Source organism: Salvelinus sp. IW2-2015, linkage group LG11, assembly GCF_002910315.2.
Source record: "Salvelinus sp. IW2-2015 linkage group LG11, ASM291031v2, whole genome shotgun sequence".
Lineage (NCBI taxonomy): Eukaryota > Metazoa > Chordata > Actinopteri > Salmoniformes > Salmonidae > Salvelinus > Salvelinus sp. IW2-2015.
Window position 1 is genome coordinate 13,548,187 of NC_036851.1, and position 16,807 is coordinate 13,564,993.

The following is a 16,807-nucleotide window of genomic DNA, read 5'->3' on the forward strand; positions in this document are numbered from 1 at the left end:
TTTTAAATGATTTGATTTGTTGATGAAACAAACAATTCACTTCGCTATTGTTGGGATCTGGTTCAATTGCTGTGAATCAAAATAAGAATTTGAGAATTGTGAGCAGTATTTTTGGGGCAAAAGATAAGCTGTAGCCTTCCTTTTTGGATTATGTGGCTACAAAAYGTGTTTTGTTGATACTTCAAGAAGACTTGGGCATTCAATTTATGGAACATTACAACTCAATAGATGCTAGTCAACCTGCAAAGTAAACATTTCTAAAGAAAGATAAATATGGCAACTAGAAAAGGCACATTTCCCGAAGACAATGTGTGTGCTAACTTCAGCTGTCTAAAAATCAAATTTGTATGTTTGTGGGAGATGTGAAGAATGTAGAATTCCATCTAAATAGAAGCTGAAGCTGATCATAATAGGGAGAGTAGGTCTGATTTCTTTAGGAGACTGCTATTTATTTCAGATGGCACATCACTTATTAGAAATGGCACAACTATGCCTCTGAAAAAATGTACTGTGCCTAAACCTGAATGAACTGTGCCAGGACAGGTTTTCAAGGGTGCTGTCCAGCTTCTGACATGGGGGGGAGGGTGGGGGCAAGTGACTCATTCCAAAACCATTTTACCAAAAGGCTAAAATCTGTTGGTAATGTTGCTAGGTGTTGTACTARGGTTGCTTTAGTTCAATTCTTTTATTTTTTTATTTATATTTTTTTCGCTCACTCGCCTCAGTTTACTAAAAAATGAAATCCGTTGAAAGTTAATCAACTTTGTATGGCCTAAGCATTATTTGTAACTTCTTCTGACTCCTCCCTGAGTTTCGTTTTGCTGTTCAGCTGTATGATTATGATATGTAATAATTATCTATTTAAACTCTATATTTTGTGCAAAGATATGGAGTCTCTAGGCTATATTGAATGAGGAAGAAGATCAGATTTATTCAAAGAAAATGCAATGTGAACAGAATTAATGAGGTGTCTGGCTGAGATATGAAGAAAAATATGCTATCGGTCACATTTTTACTGAGAATGTTAACTCTTTGCTTTGTAATGCAATCCAGAAGAAATTGGCTTTAAAAGCCATATTTTCACATGCCTTACCCGCAACCATATTCACATGACTGACTTCTGTGACATTATTATAGAATTGATTCATTGTATGTTAAATTATTGAAAATGGCCATTTGCTGGGTATATAAAACTTTGCTTGTATGTATAATCTGAAATGGTGCAAGAGCAAACTTTATTAGAATGGCATTGTTTTATTTGATATATTTTTCCTTTCTTTTACGTGCAAGCAGTTCTGTTCTTGTGCGACCAGTAACCTTAATTTACTGTGTAAAGATGGTTACATTTTTTTTTTAGCTTTGTTTGTCAGACACCTAAATATAGACTGCTTGTTAATTGACTGAGTAACATTAATCTCTTGAATTTCCAATTTAAATGTATTATACTAGGGCAATTCCACAGTAAAAGAGTGATGCTGAGACTCACTTTTTTCACTTTAAAATGTATGTCAAACGAARACCAGTGATTGCAAAGTTAAACAAACCATATAACTCTATCCATAAGGACTACTTTTAACAATTTCCACAGAAATTTTACAAAACACATTTACATGAAGAACAGTGCCGATCCGAAGTTTGGTAACCGTCATTGTTCTCCAAGACTTTCCCACTGGGMAAATACTGGTTGAATCAACGTTGTTTCCACATAATTTCAACAAAAACATTCAATGTGATGMCGTTGAATCAACGGGGAAACTCATTGGATTTGCAAAAAGTCCAACATAAGGGATTTGTTTTAAATTTTTTCACTCAACTTTATTGACATGGTGAATATTTTATTTCGATTTCACGTTAAAKTTATCTTAGTTGACAACTCAACCAAATGTAAATCAAGACTAGATGTTGAAATGACGTTTGCCCAGTGTGTTGCATCTGCACTGCTCTTCAAGTGAATGTGTTTTTGTCAAATGTGTTTTAAAATGGTAAGAAATTATTCATAAAGTTGTATGGTTTGTTTAACTTTGCGATCATTGGTTTTTGTTTGACATACATTTTAAAGTGAAAAATCTGTCTCGGCATCACTTATTTATTGTGGAATTGTCAACAAGCTCTTCTCATTTTCCCGTTTTACAATGTCTTGTACAATGCTTTTAAAGTTAATGCTCAGTAAAAGTATGTATGGTCAGTATATTAATCATTTTTTTTGTTTAATCTTGTTTGCGTTCAGTTTTCTTTCTTACTACTTGCTGATGTGTCATTGGTCACCCTGTGAGATGGTCACATTACTTCACTAGTGTGGAAATGTATGGAGCGAATTTCAAAGGATCACCGCTTCTTGTCTACTAGCTTATACAATGTTGAATAATACATGTTTCCTGGCATGTGCACGGCTTAACGCTTATAGGCTACCTTATTATTTCCTCTGCTTCAAATAGAAATGTATATTTATGAATTTTGCTTGTAGTTTTTCACAAATAAAATTGTTAAAGTTATCTATTCCTTGGGAATTTTGTTTTCTTTATTTCCCCCTCTGATGGAGCAGTGTCCTGAGCTGTGGCTTCCATGTCTTATCAGTTATCTCTGGCTGCCTTCACAGATCAGCCGTCACGCCGGCCTGGTCGTCTCCCGCACTATCACTCAGACCTGATTGAGATGTCTGAGTGTATGAGGAGGGAGGGAGGGAGGTGAGGGTGTGTGAGGGGGATTTCCTTCTACACAGTGCAGTGACACGAGACACGGGGGATCCTTACAGGTAGACACCCCCCAGTCATCTCTGCTGGGGAAATCCTTCCTCCCCAGTGGCTGGTTAACAGAGCTCTCTCAGACAGTAGGATGAGGAGGGGCTCGGGGGCAGAAGCAGCAGCCCTCTGCTGTCTGTCACAACCTGGATGACTAGACACCACAGATGAGTCAAAGATACATGATGATTAGAAGCATTTTGCTACACCTGCTATGACATCTGCTAAACTGTGTACCTGACTAATACACTTTGATTTGAATGAGTTAAACTTAAAGGTAACTTCAATTGCTATCCAATTGCTTGCTATATCGTCATCTGCTTGCACTATGTTGCAAAACCGGACTCTCAACTGCTCCTCAACAAAATATGACCAAGGAAGTATAATTTTACACCTTGTTGAATCATAACACCTTGTTCCTATTCCACCTCTGTTGTTGTGGCTCTAGTCTCAGATTGTGCAGTAGTTCTTGTGGCTCATTACAATCCTTGTAATGTCTTTGGGCTATCCAGTGACAGGGTTTGGCCTTCCCTGCTGCTTACTCCACTTCCGGACTCTCCCCTAGAGAGAGACGCTCTTCAGAATGACTTCTGCTCCACTCAGGTTCCAACAGATGGCTCTCTTCCACTGGAGACCCCCTCTTCTCCTCCAGCCAAAACTTAACCGCACTGCACTGTGAATGAATCCATATGGTGAGGAACGATTGTACGTTGCAGATAAGAGAGCAGCTTTGATACAAAGAAAAAATGAAGACACCTAAWGTTGAACAATGTGTTTAACAGAAGGAGAATGTGTCTGTTTCTGCAATCTCCCAATATTTTTGTAGTGCCYAATTTATCATGTAAAAATTATGCCAGATATATTTACTTTTATTGATTTTCACCACAGAGAGGGTCGTCTGCATGATTAGCTTCACATTTCTTAGCTAGCGTGTCAGCTAAACGGAATCCAGAGCATGTGGCAAGGTCAAGCATCATGGTTAAAACATAATTCGAGCACCAGTTTGATTGATTGGGTATGATTACAAAGTATTGTCTATGATTTCAATAATCTAGCAAATGTTGTTTTGACAGCACACAGCACTTATTAACTGCTTCCAAACAGAGTCCGTGGTAGGCTAGTCTAAAAGCAAGACCATCCTCTTTGTCTCTATGCAGACTTCACTTCTAAGTTTGTATTTGTCTCCCACCAATTAGTCTAGTGAAAATGTGCAGCTATTTTCTCTATCGTTTCCCAGATTGCCCCATGATTCTAGCATTCTCAACCAACAAAGTAGATGTTAACATTTTGCATGCATGTGTTATGTGTATGTATTGCATGTTGGAAATATGGGTATCAGTGTGTATTGAGCAGATAATACAGCAGGAGAGGTAGTAGGCTCCTGGGAGGTGGCYACCACAGGGTCCGGACAGCCACCTGCATCTCCTCAGACTGCCAGGCCCTGTATAGAGCTGCAGCTCTCAACCCACTCCCTCCTCAGCAGTCAGACCTCTCTCAGAGCCTCTCCATATAATGCACCATCCAAGAGCTGAAATTAAAGCACTGTGCTTGTTCGATCACCACCACTGAGAAACTGTTTCTTCATGCCTTGGAATCGCATGAGTGATATCTGCTGCACTTTCTTTGTGTTCCTGGTGGATTCTTTTTTTACTGCAGAATGTTAACGCCTTCACAACTGCAGTGGCCTTGAGCGCAGTAAAGGTTGTCGCTGGACTCCACCCAGGTCTACAAGCCCCACATGTCCTTCGAACTCTTGACTGTAAAACCTGACAGAACAGATCACATGGTCCTTTTGATACCTGATGTTGTCCAGATGCACGCGCAGACAATTCACTTAAGAAAATGGAATTGAACTGGTACTTAGAAAGTCTGTTGGTCCACTGCTTCTTTGAACATTATTAAGTTCTCTGACTCCAACAAGGAACTCCAGCAAATAGGATACGTTTTGAGGATACATGCTGAGATATTCCACTGAAAAGTTTTGCGTTGCTTATCATGAATACAAGTCACACCACACTCACATCTCATTTCTCCACTGCAATCAATGGGGGAAACCATTTAGTTTGATAGGTAAGAGTCAATATTACATTGATCTCTGGTCTATGTGAGTATGCTGTTCATTGATTACAGCTCAGTGTTCAACACCATAGTGCCTTTCAAGCTCATCACTAAGCTCAGGAACCTGGGACTGAACACCTCCCTCTGCAACTGGATCCTGGACTTMCTGACGGGATGCTCCCAGGTGGTGCGGGTGGGCAACAACAACTCACATTTGCGTGTCTACTCCCCTCCTGTACTCCYTGTTCACCCACGACTGTGTGGACGCGGATGACTCCAACACCATTATTAAGTTTGCTGACGACACAATGGTGGTAGGCTAGATCACCAATGACGATTAGACCGCCTATAGAGAGGAGGTCAGWGACCTGGCAGTGTGGTGCCAGGACAACAACTTCTCCCGCAACGTCAGCAAACAAAGGAGCTGATCGTGGACTACAGCAAATGGAGGGCTGAGCAATGAACATGGTCCCAACACAGCAACAAAGTTGTGAAGAAGGCACGACAAYGCCTCTTCCCCCTCAGGAGGCTGAAAAGATTTGGCATGGGCCTCAGATCCTSAAAAAGTTCTACAGCTGCATCATTGAGAGCATCTTGACTGGCTGCATCACSKCTTGGTATGGCAACAGCTTGGYATCCGAACGCAAGTCGCTATAGAGGGTAGTACGYACATCACTGGGGTTGAGCTCCCTTCCATCCAGAWCCTCTATACCAGGCAGGCATTGTCAGAGGAAGTCCCTAAAAATGGTCAGACTCCAGCCACCCAAATCTTAAACYGTTCTCTCTGCTTCCKCACAGCAAGCGGTACCGATGCACCAAGTCTGGAACCAACAGGATCCTGAACAGCTTCTACCCCCAAGCTATAAGACTGCTAAATAGTTAACCAAATAGCTACCCRGACTATCTGAATTGACAATTTTTGCACAAACTCTTTTGACTCATCACATGTATTATCTATCCCACTGTTTATTATCTATCCTGTTGYCTAGTCACTTTACCCCTAACTATACCCTTATATTTACCTCAATTACCTCGTACCCCTGCACTAGCCTCGGTACTGGTACCCTGTATACAGCCAAGTTATTGTTACTCATTGTGTATTTATTCCTCGTGTTATTATTTTTCTATATCATTCTCTCCGCATTGTCGGGAAGGGCCCGTAAGTAAGCAGTTCACTGTTAGTCTACACCTGTTATTTTGCCAGCAGCAACAGCTGAACTGGTGAGAATACCGGATTGCCACCCACTCATGAGTTGACAAAAACACAAATAGCACATTAAGAGCAGACATGATTTGTGATAGACACATAACTACTAACTATATTTCAATTATTGACAATTATTATAGTGCCCGTCTATATGGATGGCACCACATCTTGGTGCAATCAGAATGATTTTAACACAATCCCCATCTGTCTGCTGAGAATAAATAATCTCCCAATAAAAGCTCAATGATAAAGGATTTATTGAGCAGCAGCCCCCAGTGCTCATAAACTGGAACTGTAAATCTCTGTTCAAGAACTTGGCTTCTTTTTCCCACCATGTCTGTGGGAGGACACATTTGCTTTTACAGCTGCCACGCATTGTCTTCATATTTGTGCCAGGAACTGAAATGAAATGGAGTATGTAGTTTAATTTAGACAATCCATACTTTCTAGGAAATTGGACAGCCTTGAATCCTCTTTCTTATACTGACCATATTGTATGACCTTTGCATCCATTATTATGTGCAAAATTACACTTTCTCATGATGACATGAGATAATGAGGATAATTTCATAACATTCACACTATCTGTGTATGTGTGTGTGTGTGTGTGTGTGCGTGTGCGTGTGCCACAAGAGGCGCGGTAAATTATTGATGAACTCTGGCGCCTTGAGAGGCTTGTTAAGCAGACATACCTGGAGGTCAGAAACCCAGCCTCTGATAGCTATCATGTTTCTATCTGTCATGTCTGCACCTCGGGGCCTGGCTTCAGCTTCACCTGCTCGCTGGGACCATTTACACGGCCTGACTACCTGATACCTGGCTCTGTCTCTGTCTAAGCTGTTTTACACCACGCTAGCTTGAAGCCTTTACCGTTGTCTCTTTTTACTGAATATTTGCTTGATTGAAGTCATGCTGAAATGAATGAGTTAAGGACTAAACCGGGACTAACGATTGCCCAGTGCAATTACCTTACAATTGCAGTTGTTTCACCGTTATCAGAGGGTGAAAAAKATTGTGTTGTCTTCATACAAATTGGCTGACCATTATTGTCAATTATCGTCTTAATTTCCCWGTGTTAAAGTGGTTGAACATGTCCTATCCTCTCTCGCTTAATGYAGTGCATTGCTCTATTATTGGGGCTAATTACTACTGAACAAATGGCTGMTCACCGCCTGTCTGATGCAGTGTGTAATCATCCTTGACCTACTCACTGAACTCCACTTATTAAGTATGTGCACTGTATAATACTCAACATCGCCGGCTTAATAATTAATAGGACTAAATTGCAGTGGATGCACCATCCATTTAAGTCTGAGGCCTTAATCACTGTGGTCACACAGAGCTTGGTTGACTCTGGCGAGAACGCGTCTTGTGCAGGGTTTGTGTTGTGTTCTCCAACCTGCCTTGTTGCTGGATGGACTAGGTCATGTTTTCCAGTGTGCACAGGGTGTTTTTCAATGTTACTGCATTTTGTGCAGTTACTGTACGATCGTGCAGATATAGGGAGGTGATGATGCATTGGTCCTGTCTGTTTAAAGCATGRTGCTCGAAAGTTGTCCTTTTGTCTTAGAGTCAGAAATTCTTCTGCATACTCATCGCTAGGATCATGTGAAACTCTCCCTGAATGAATTCAGGTCTCTTTTTGACTGCCCTGTACTGCGTGATGGGCCTCTCTCTCCGACGAGCAGCCATTATTCACACTGCAAATCATGCAAGAAGCTGACAACCTGGCACCACTCCAAATGTGTGTTTCCATTTGGGAGCCATCCAAACAAAACCCTGAGTGCTCGGCAAAGCAATCGTAATGAGAGATCCAGGGATGAGGGGGGTTGGGGAGGAGGAGGGGGAGGGGGAGCCAAACGTGAACTCATTCACTCAATTGACCAAAGGCTTAAGAGAATTTCCATTGGAATCAACACATCACAGCAGAGAAAAGCTYGTCCTTTATTGATTGGAAATCAGTAAGGATTTTCAATCGATGATCCTCTTTCTTTTGTTTGTCCATGTTTAGTTACACAGGAGGATGCATGGCTAGTGTACACATGYAACTTAATCTGTGTTGCTGTTCTTTTTGGTTTTCAAATTATCCTCTCATCCCCTACGTGGACTAGCATATTGTATATTTTTTGCTTCTCAATAGCTCGACAATACAGTATCAGGGTTGTCCTCCCCTGATTAACTAGTCTACTCTACACGCTGACAAATGTTTGGTGACGAGCCACTGATGTGATTAATTCCTACTGTAGACCTCTTATTCATTCACCAAGACTGAATTATGAAAGAGACCGTACACATTATCTCTCAGGAGAGTAGAGTTTCTATTTCATCAGCATGCCAACTGGCACAATGATGAGAGAGAGAGAGAGAGAGAGAGAGAGAGGGAGAGGCGAAAGAGGAGAGAGAGGCAGAGAGAGGCAGAGAGAGAGAAACAAAAAACACATTTCTTTCCATAGGGCCGTGGGGTGAGACAGGGATGCAACCCCACCCTCTTCAACATATATATCAACGAATTGGTGAGGGCACTAGAACAGTCTGCAGCACCCGGCCTCACCCTACTAGAATCTGAAGTCAAATGYCTACTGTTTGCTAATGATCTGGTGCCTCTCTCCACATCCAAGGAGCAGCAACTAGATCTTCTGCACAGATTCTGTCAGACCTGGGCCCTGACAGTAAATCTCAGCAAGACAAAAATAATGGTGTTCCAAAAAAGGTCCAGTTGCCAGGACCACAAATACAAATTAATCTAGACAACATTTCCCTAGAGCACACAAAAAAACTACACATACCTCGGCCTAAACATCAGCGCCACAGGTAACTTCCACAAAGCTGTGAAGGATCTGAGAGACAAGGCTAGAAGGGCTTTCTATGCCATCAAAAGAAACATAAAATCGACATACCAATTAGGATCTGGCTAAGAATACTTGAATCAGTTATAGAACCCATTGCCCTTTATGGTTGTGAGGTCTTGGGTCCGCTCACCATCCAAGAATTCATAAAATGGTACAAAAACTGCATGCAGAATTCTGCAAAAATATCCTCAGTGTACAACGTAAAACACAAAATAATACATGCAGAGCAGAATTAGTCCGACACCCGCTAATTATCCAATTCCAGAAAAGAGCCGTTAAATTCTACAACCACCTAAGAGGAAGCGATTCCCAAACCTTCCATAACAAAGCCAACCCCTACAGAGAGATAAGCCTGGAGAAGAGTCCCCTAAGCTAGCTGGTCCTGGGGCTCTGTTCACAAACACARACAGACACGACAGAGCCCCAGGACAGCAACACAGTTAGACCCAACCAAATCATGAGAAAACAAAAACATAATTACTTGACACATTGGAAAGAATTAACAAAAAAACGGCGCAAACTAGAATGCTATTTGGCCATAAACAGAGAGTGCACAGTGGCAGAATACCTGACCCAAAGTTAGGAATGCTTTGACATAGCCTTGCTATTGAGAAAGGCCGCCGTAGGCAGACCTGGCTCTCAAGAGAAGACAGGCTATGTGTACACTGCCCACAAAATAAGGAACAAACTGAGCTGCACTTCCTAACCTCCTGCCAAATGTATGACCATATTAGAGACACATATTTCCCTCAGATTACACAGATCCACAAAGAATTAAAAAACAAACCCAAGTTTGATGAACTCCCATATCTATTGGGTGAAATACCAGTGTGCCATCACAGCAGCAAGATTTGTGACCTGTTGCCGCAAAAAAAGGGCAACCAGTGAAGAACAAACACCATTGTAAATACAACCCATATTTGTGTTCCCTTTTGTACTTTAACTACTTGCACATAATATGAAATTTTAAATGTCTTTATTATTTTGCAACTTTTGTGATTGTAATGTTAACTGTGAATTTTTTTTATTGTTTATTTCACTTTTGTTTATTATCGTTTTTCACTTGCTTTGGCAATGTAAACATATGTTTCCCATGCCAATAAATCCCCTTAAATTGAAAGTGAAATTACATTGAAATTGAATTGAGAAAGAGAGAGAGAGAGGCGGAGAGGCAGAAAGATAGAGAGAGAGAGAGGCAGAGGGAGGTGAGAGAGAGGCAGAGAGAGCGAAAAAGGCAGAGAGAGAGAAAAGCAGGGAGAGAGGCAGAGAGAGAGATAAAGGAGAGAGAGAAACAGGGAGCTAGGCAAAGAGAGAGAGAGTAGAGAGATAGAAGGAGGGAGATAGGCAGAGAGCGAGAGGCAGAGAGCGAGAGACAGAGAGAGAGGAGAGAGGCAGAGAGCGAGAGACAGAGAGAGAGGAGAGAGGCAGAGAGCGAGAGGCAGACAGAGCTCAGTGATTGTGATGAGCCATCTACTCTGCCATATGGCAACACTGCTGCTGAAGTGCTATTTTATCAACTCACCGATAAGGACTCCTCTTTTTCCTTTGGGATTTCTGAGTGTTTGTTCGTCTGCCTGCCTGCCTGGGAGATTGTTTATAGAAGCTTTCAAATCAATATGACACCCTGAGTAGTATGATTATGTATCCGCATTTGTGTGTATGTGTGTGTGTGTGTTTATAGTGTGATTGATTTTCGTGGTGTTGATGATGGATGTTGACAATCATGTAGACAGTTGCATTCGCTGCTGCTGTTGATAATGACAATGATGTTAATTATAATGAGAGTGGTGAGGATGTTAAAAGCTCAGTAATGTTCAAGTAAGGACAAGCTTCCTTTTACCTTTACCTTTACTCTAATTGCCATTTTGGTACATAAGTGTTTACTTATGAATGTAGTGAGGTGATGGGCTTCAGACCTGAATGTTTTGCATCGCTCCATGCATGTCACGCTTATATTTTCCAAGGCCATTCTGACTCAGTCAGTCCGTCAGGCCCACATGCTTCATTCCAGTGGGAACTGGGAACCATAATTCAATGCAGAGGTGTTATGTACGGTATGGATGAGCTCCAGTCTTATTGCAGGCTCCGCTGTGGATTGCATCACTCCCATTGAATGGATTTTATGTCAGTCAGAAGCCGGGGGAAGGACAGGTTGGGATGTTATGATCCTGTCTGATGTGTCATACCTACAAGAGGTGTGATGGGTGCCAAACTGCCCCTCCACTCTGCCAGCTGGCATGTCTCTGACTSTGTCTCTGCATACTGAGTGTCTCCACCAGAGAGCAGCCAGAGAGCACTGCAGGCACCCGCAGTCAGCAGTGGGCTGGTGAATCATTCATACAGTAATCTAGCAAGCCCTGTGTGATTTAGTCTCTACATGTACGGGATGTTAAACAAGATAGACCAAATGAACTGAACAAATTTGATTAATACACTGGGCTGAGCTTAGACCTTTGGTCTTTTGGAKAGGCGTTATACAGTTTGGAGTTATAATACCTCTAAATTAGCATTCTCCTTTTGCATAACTAGTCAGATATTTGACATCAAGTYATTGATTCCATTGATGGAAGCCTATATGTGTTCACTCTGTTCCTGTGTCTAGATGTCATATGGACACTAGAGGTGGATTGTGAAAAAAACATCCCACCCTCCTTGGCCAGATTGCTGTTTTCTCAGTCTGATTGAGATGCAGGAACTCACAGCCAGGGGAAAAAAATGATCACCCACCCTCCACATACCCCAACCAGCCACAACAGAATGAACTGAAGGTGTCTGTTGCCTTAAAGATTGCTTTTGCTCCTCCTCGCACATAAGTATTTCATCAGTGTGGAACTTATCTCGGGTTCTTGGAAATTAATGGGCAGGATTTCTATGAATGCGAAAGCAGGTTGCTTTGCTGCCTTGGAAACAGGGAYGGAAGCAGCGACTGCAGACAGATCAACGTACAGTAGACAGGAGCCTCTGGAATGAGTTGTGTTGCTCTTACTCTGGTGCTGTGGCTTGGTGCTCATATGTGATCTTCCTATGGAATGCTCTAACAAGATTTCAATAATAGTGTTGAATTACAACAAAGAGATAGACGATATGAACTGTTGTTAATTTGGAGGCTTGTCTCATCAGTCAAGCTATTTATAAACTTGATCTCCACTATAAAAAGCATCTAGACATTATCTCACATTTCTTTTCGACTAATATTTCGTTTTTAACAGCGGAGATTTGTATAAACGTTGCTGTCTGTCTCACCAACATTTGCAAAATTGTTTCAATATTAAAATTCGATCTCCTGCTGTACCATAGAACGAAAAACGAAAGAGCACATTTTCTATGCCAGGTGAAACCGCACCTAATTAGCTCATTGTTATGGATGTATCCAAATAAATGTCACTAGAAAACAGCTTAAACAAATGCAAAGGCAGCTACTTTCCTGGCGGCACTTTCTGACGTGACTGTAAGTTAGTCGTAGCTGGCTAGCTAGAAAGCAAGGTATAAGAACATTGATAGCCAGTATGGCAATGGAACATTTAGATAGAATGAATTTGTGTGTTGGAGGATATATTGGCACGGTTTTGTCTTGGGCCTAACACCCGTGCCAATATATCCTCCAAACACCGGCTTCTCGGGCATTATCACATAAATATACGTGCTCTGTGATTATGTATTTTGGGTATTTTATTAGGATCTCCATTAGCTGTTGCAAAAGCAGAAGCTACTCTTCCTGGGTTCCACACAAAACATGAAACATAAAGCCTCAAGGGTTCTGATGATGACCTTAGTTATACGTTGAATTCCCTGGCCCAGGGGGAAATGGAAACAGAACTCCCACACTGATGGCAATATTGATCAGTGTTTACACTCAAATCATACCAAGTAGATGGCCCTTCTATGATGACATTGAACGTTAATTAATTTCTCCCTCCTCAGTTTGTGTTAGTATAATGAATTACATTAATTAAGTGGTGAGACAGAAAACCAAGTTTRAAACATGAACTCCCGTCAACGGATGATATATTAAGTTGCTTGACTTTTTATGGTCTAACTGTGCCATCTTGTGGTCAAACAAAAGTCCTTGGCTCCCTCACCGTCCTCCCGAGGTTGTCCCTGAACTATAACTGGTTAATCATAAATCACAAGCCCTGACTTGTTGGTTCCTGAGTCCTGAGTGTTTAATACTGGTGTTACAGTGGCCATGGTCCTGGTCCTGGTCAATTAGATCATTGATTTAGTTGTCAGAGGGAGGCTGTGATGTGATTGGTGCTGACACCCAGTGGTTATTTAAGTGCCACTTGTGGTGCGCACAGCTCAATCCAGCTCATTGGCTTCTTATCTCTCTTCACTTAATTAGATATGACAAGCTCCACGGGCACCTCTTCACAAAACAATCAAACTCCACTCCCCTGCACATCACTTTGAAGCCCATCGCCCTGTTGATCGCTGCCCATTAAGGGATGATGTRTGTTTCTTTGCTCAATTGATCACTTTACTTCAATTGTAAACAATTTATCCCCAGACAGCGCTGGAGATAGAACAGATGTCTAATTGGTGTGTTAATTATTATTAATCATCACTTATGAGTCAGTGAGCACTTATTTGTCCTGGTTCAGAGACTCCCCAAAATTACCAACATATTATAATAGATCCATGAAACATAACCAAATACGTAACWTAACATAGTTGTTGAATTTTAGCAACTTCAGAAAAACATAAAGTTTCAGCTTGTGATTTTATAAAATTWAAAACGTTATGTTCCTTCAGTTAATGAAACCTGGAGTCTACAATGCTTAGGGGATGTAGTTTTACCTGTGAGCGTGTACTATACATATGAATACAGGTATAAACCTTAAACCAGCAGTGCATGCCCGGAGTGTGTCTGTAGGAGGCTGGACTCCTGCYATAGTGTCTTTCTACTGCTTTACCAGCAGAGGAACTAGTCCTCATTTTGCCTCCACCTTGTCATTCACTCATTCAGCTTATTTTCTAAGGAAAAAATGTACAATAAATACAATTTCCAATTATTGGACTTTACTTATACTTTTGATGTATCCTGAGATCATGAGTTTTAGAATGATAGGCACATTTCCTTTGAAATTGAATTTGAATCTGCTTCGTCTGAATTCAGGTAGGACTTTCTTTTTAGACTATGAGACAGATAAAAGAGAATATTTTATATTGAACATACAGTTGAAGTCGGAAGTTGACATACATTTAGGTTGGAGTCATTAAAACCCTTTTTTCAACCTGTCCACAAATTTCTTGTTAACTGTAGTTTTGGCAAGTCGGTTAGGACATCTACATTGTGCATAACACAAGTAATTTTTCCAACAATTGTTTACAGACAGATTATTTCACTTATAATTCACTGTATCACAATTCCAGTGGGTCAGAAGTTTACATACACTAAGAAAATGGTAGACCTCCACAAGTTTGGTTCATCCTTGGGAACAATTTCCAAATGCCTGAAGGTACCACGTTCATCTGTACAAACAATAGTACGCAAGTGGGACCATGGGACCACGCAGTCGTCATACCGCTCAGGAAGGAGACATGTTCTGTCTCCTAGAGATGAACGTACTTTGGTGCGAAAAGTGAAAATCAATCCCAGAACAACAGCAAAGGACCTTGTGAAGATGCTGGAGGAAACAGGTACAAAGTATCTATATCCACAGTAAAACGTGTCCTATATCGACATAACCTAAAAGGCCGCTCAGCAAGGAAGAAGCCACTGCTCCAAAACTGGCATAAAAAAACAGACTACGGTTTGCAACTGCACATKGGGACAAAGATTGTTATTTTTGGAGAAATGTCCTCTGGTCTGATGAAACAAAAATAGAACTGTTTGGCCATCATGACCATCATTATGTTTGGAGGAAAAAGGGGATGCTTGCAAGCCGAAGAACACCATCCCAACCGTGAAGCACGGGGGTGGCAGCATCATGTTGTGGGGGTGCTTTGCTGCAGGAGTGACTGGTGCACTTCACAAAATAGATGGCGTCATGAGGTAGGAAAATTATGTGGATATATTGAAGCAACATCTCAAGACGTCAGTCAGGAAGTTAAAGCTTGGTCGCAATTGGTCTTCCAAAAGGACAATGACCCCAAGCATACTTCCAAAGTTGTGGCAAAATGGCTTAAGGACAACAAAGTCAAGGTATTGGAGTGGCCACCACAAAGCCCTGACCTCAATCCCATAGAAGATTTGTGGGCAAAACTGAAAAAGCGTGTGCGAGCAAGGAGGCCTACAAACCTGACTCAGTTACACCAGCTCTGTCAGGAGGAATGGGCCAAAATTCACCCAACTTATTGAGGGAAGCTTGTGGAAGGCTACCCGTAACGTTTGACCCAAGTTAAACAATTTCAAGGCAATGCTACCAAATACACTCAAATAGTATGTAAACCTCTGACCCACTGGGAATGTGATGAAATAAATAAAAGYTGAAATAATCATTCTCTCTACTATTATTCTGACATTTCACATTCTTAAAATAAAGTGGTGATCCTAACTGACCTAAGACAGGGAATTTTTACTAGGATTAAATGTCAGGAATAGTGAAACTGAGTTTAAATGCATTTGGCTAAGGTGTATGTAAACTTCCGACTTCAACTGTACACACAATATAGATTCTTTCTCTGTGCAGTCCAGACATTCTCAAATTTGTATTAATATATGACTCAAAGCTCTGATGTTAGCTTTGTGTTACGCAACCAAATTCTTAGTGAGACATAAATCAAACAGAAATGCTAAGTATAATATTCAGCACACTGCAGTCACCAATGAARTACATAAACCCTGGATTGCTGATGCTGTGTATTGGCAAATGAGAGGCTTTGAAGCCACTGATCGGCCATATTGGCACTCCTCAGAAAKGCTGATAGGAATGAATGGGAATTAAATTGTATTTCCAGGAACTAACACTTCACAGCATTCTAAATTGGTTKAGACATGATTCTTCTGCCCCCTGGCTGAGTATAGAGTGAAATATTGCCCTGGAAGAGGTGGTCTTCACTGATATATCTCTTAAACAATGTAAGCTTCACTTTGGTCCTGTTATTGCTCGCACAATTTCTAGTTGGCGCAAAATTGGAAAACAATGTAACTGGGAAAGAAAATGGCATGCCCATACTCCAAAATTTGATCTAAAGGGTGGCCTTTTGCATCCCCCCAACGGTCCAAATGTGGAATCTGTACATACATAGTTTTACGATGAAATTGTCCCAAACTCCCAACTSTTCACTGTGTCAAGGACAAAATTACATGGAATTCTTTTTTATTTTTAAGTTGGGTTTTTGGGTGAAGCTTTCATATATTTTTTTTCTCAAATAAAACAATGTAAGAAAGTATACATTAAAGTGTCTATAATATAAACAAATGTGTCAAAAACAAATGTATACATTAATTAATGTATTTCTATAACTTCCTAAATATATTTTACAACATGGGGGAGTAGCAAGATGGAGGCGCGGTGGCTTCAAAACAGTGCCCCCTGTTAGTCATCTAGTGTATGTATAAATCATTAGCAGTAGCGTTGTGGGGTATCTCCTCAGTCCTCACTCCTTTTAACAGAGTTATATTTATAGGAGATCCATCTGAATAATTTATCTGAAAGTTGAAGTAGCCAGCACCTGCGTCATAAAGCCACAAAGSCTGATAACTGTATAAATGGAGTTATTGGAGCAGAAGCTTTTGACAAAGAAGAACACAGTGCAGGGCTCTTCACTATTCACTCAGAAGTTAAGAGCTATTTGGAGCTTGTCCTTGACTTCCTTCACCCTCCATTACTCTCCCTAAATGATAAGATTTAGATCATATCTGCTGTGCTGGAGAAAATTTGCACTTAAAAACAAAATTGTACACACATTTTAATACAGCTTTTTTTTGTCCAGTGTTATGTTCCCTTTTAATTTACACATTTGGAAAGTGGAAATCTCAAGGAAACTAAGGGGTTTAGACTGAATTGTGG